Here is a 3,006-nt window from a genome sequence, read left to right on the forward strand (position 1 = left end):
TAAATATTTTGTCTTTTTTTTTTGCCTCAATCATGCTCTGGGTGTCTTCTCATTAGTATGTTGGAATTTTCTGGGGTAATCGGACTTCGGCTGACCTGGATTTAGTCGGCCAAATCCCTTCCTTCTGCGCCGAGCATTGTTAGCAAGAAAGGAAAGCAAACGCAAACCCATCTGATTGACAAACAATTCAAGTGTGGATAATTTTCTTCCACTTCCTGCAGGCCCACGCCACAGTCAAAGGTAGTACAGGAAGTGAGTAAGTGATGTAAAGATTTCTTGCTTCTGTTTTTAGAAACTTAAACATTCAACTCAGTTGCACTCAGTGTGAATTCAGTTTGAGTTTAATCTGTCATTGACTTGGCTACTTCTCAAATTTTTTAATGATAATTTGGCCTGTAGCACATCTGCAGATCCTCCCTGCAGCACACTTGAAAGGCTACTGCAGTACCAAGTGCTCAATTATCATCTAGTGGTCATTATCTCAACAGTTCTTTTTTGTGAATGCACCCTCGAGTTCAAAGAGTTATGTTATGACTAAAGTCACATCTCATCGTCTCTCTGTGTACTTCTTCCTCTTCTTATTTAAAGTAACTGCGATGTCAAATAAAGCAAAAACATCCTGACATCAACTTTTAGGGCAGTTGTGTAAGAGGGAAAAGCAGAATAAAAGAAGTGTTTGGGGGGAAATTTGCTTATTTTTCCTCTTTCCAGTGTGTGTGTCTCGCTCAAACAGTTTCTGAAAATTAAAATTTGAAAATGACAGTCACGACGTGATTATCAGTGGATGTGACTGAGGGCTCTTAATACATTTTGGTGAAGCTAGCTTCCACTGGGGCATAATTATCATTTCTACATAATGAAGTGACTACAAAGGAGCTGTCCTGCATCCTAAGAAGGAGAGAGCTGAAAAAGGGACCCATTACTCTTTCCACTCATGTTCAAGCACAGAGTTATGATTTGTGTTACAGACTTCCAACCTGAACTAAACAAAGTTGAGCTGAGCTACTTGAGCATCATACTTTTCTCTAGGATCAAATATGACAAAGGAAGCATTCTCTTGCTTGGCTGTGCACACGTACAACCCTGTTAGGAAGGACAAACCGAGCCGGATTATCATGGTCCATCCCTGCAAGGATACAGGCAGTTGGTTTTGGCATAACATTGCAAAGTCTGGCTGGCTGTCAATACGGGCGCAAACACCCTAATGTTTGAGTTCTGGGTGGTGCAGCAAAACAAACCACAGGGCATTGTGTTCAAACAGCAGGCAATGCTCTGCACTCATACAACATCACACAGTCATATTTCTAGATTTTCTTTCATCATCGATGCCAGCGAAAATGCCTTTTAGGCCTAATGAGTGAAAAAAGGATTGGGATTGCAGTCAAAAGATGAGTGGCACTAAAGAAGAAAATGATTCAGCTAGTTCAATGATGATAGCTTTATTGTACTTTTCAAACAAAACCAGCAGAGAAATATGTATTTGTTGATTTATGCTGCAGCATAAATGAGAAGCGGGTTTATATCCTCAGCAGCATATAACAAGTGACTTATTGTGTGAATATAACTGAGGTTACTTATATGTAAAACATTTTGTCACATTTTAAATTAGTCACCACATTGTTTTTGTTGATCATTTCTATGGAAATCTATGTGTCGAGGCCGACATCCCAATCTAACAGCTACGTCCATACTTTATAAATCTTATTACAGTGTGTGCAGAGTGTTAAAGGAGAAGCCCCTTTTACACCAGGCCTTTGCTGACCTTTCAAGCACTTCCAAATTTTTTCTCAACACCAATCTCGTGTAGGTTAGCTGGCAGAGCAGAGCAGAGTGAGTGCTGCTTATTATGTATTACTTTGCTTTACTTTGTAGTCCCCCCACATCGTTACTCATCCAGTATGCTTAAAGGTGCTCTCCCCTCTGGCGAGCACAGCTATGACAGTCAGCTTGGAAGTTAGAAGTCTTTCAAAACTCTTTTTCCCCCTGTCTTCCTCCCCTTTTCTCTGTCTCTCTTTTACTCTTTCTTGGTGTCCCCGCGTCTCTCTCTTCCTCTCTCGCTCTAGTCCTCAGAGAGCACCTGACTGACGTGTTGTTCAAGGATGAAAAGCACAGCGGAGGGGAATCCAAAAAGCAAACAACACAAAAATATACACGAGAGCATGGGAAAGACACTGCTGTACACACACACGCACACAGAACTCAGTGCTGAAGCCCTGAGGATTATCACCAGCGCGACACTGGACACTTCAGGGAAGACAGCATCTGCTCACTTCCATATTTAATAGCGCAAAAAAGAACACAGTGTTCTCAGGAAACTTCTCATTTTCACTTTGTGGAGATACAGAGCAAAATACAGTGGTGCAAACACATATAATCTTCTCCAAACTACACATTTCTGCTGTCCAGGTGGCTATAGAAAGTTCTCAAGTGCCTAGACGCATTCACACTGTGACTAAAAGGAAATTTTGACAGACATGGGGCCTTTGCCTTTCAAAGCACTGCTTTAACATCTATCTTTTCCACCAAGTTATGTAAGGTGTGCTCTCTCGCTCTCTCTCTGTGTCTGTCTCTGCTCGAAGAAATTCAGCCAGGAAACTGTATCTGTAGTGGCAGTAAAGTTCAGCAGACACACGTGCGTGCAACTGAATTGTTCCTGCACACACGCTCTGCTGCTTCTCGATGGGCAGTCAGCCTGTTACAGGACTCAAAACAAGCGAGGGAGCACTACAGGAGGCAGTGGACAAGGTTAGAAGGAGGCCATATGCTCTGTCTGTCTTCCTCCTACTCCCAACTGCTCCACCGATATTGAAAATTACATGATGGTGACAAAAAGGCCTCCTGTTTGAGAAGAAGAGGACATGTTGGAAACACTGCAGCAAACTGAAAAGGAGATTTTTTTCCCTGCTTTAGACACAGTGTGTGTCTGTTTTTGTCTCACACATATTCAGCGCATTAATATAATGGATGGAGTAACTGGACTCAAGAGGCTGCCCAGCCAGACAACAA

This window comes from Siniperca chuatsi, linkage group LG6 (genome assembly GCF_020085105.1).
Source record: "Siniperca chuatsi isolate FFG_IHB_CAS linkage group LG6, ASM2008510v1, whole genome shotgun sequence".
Taxonomy (NCBI): Eukaryota; Metazoa; Chordata; class Actinopteri; order Centrarchiformes; family Sinipercidae; genus Siniperca; species Siniperca chuatsi.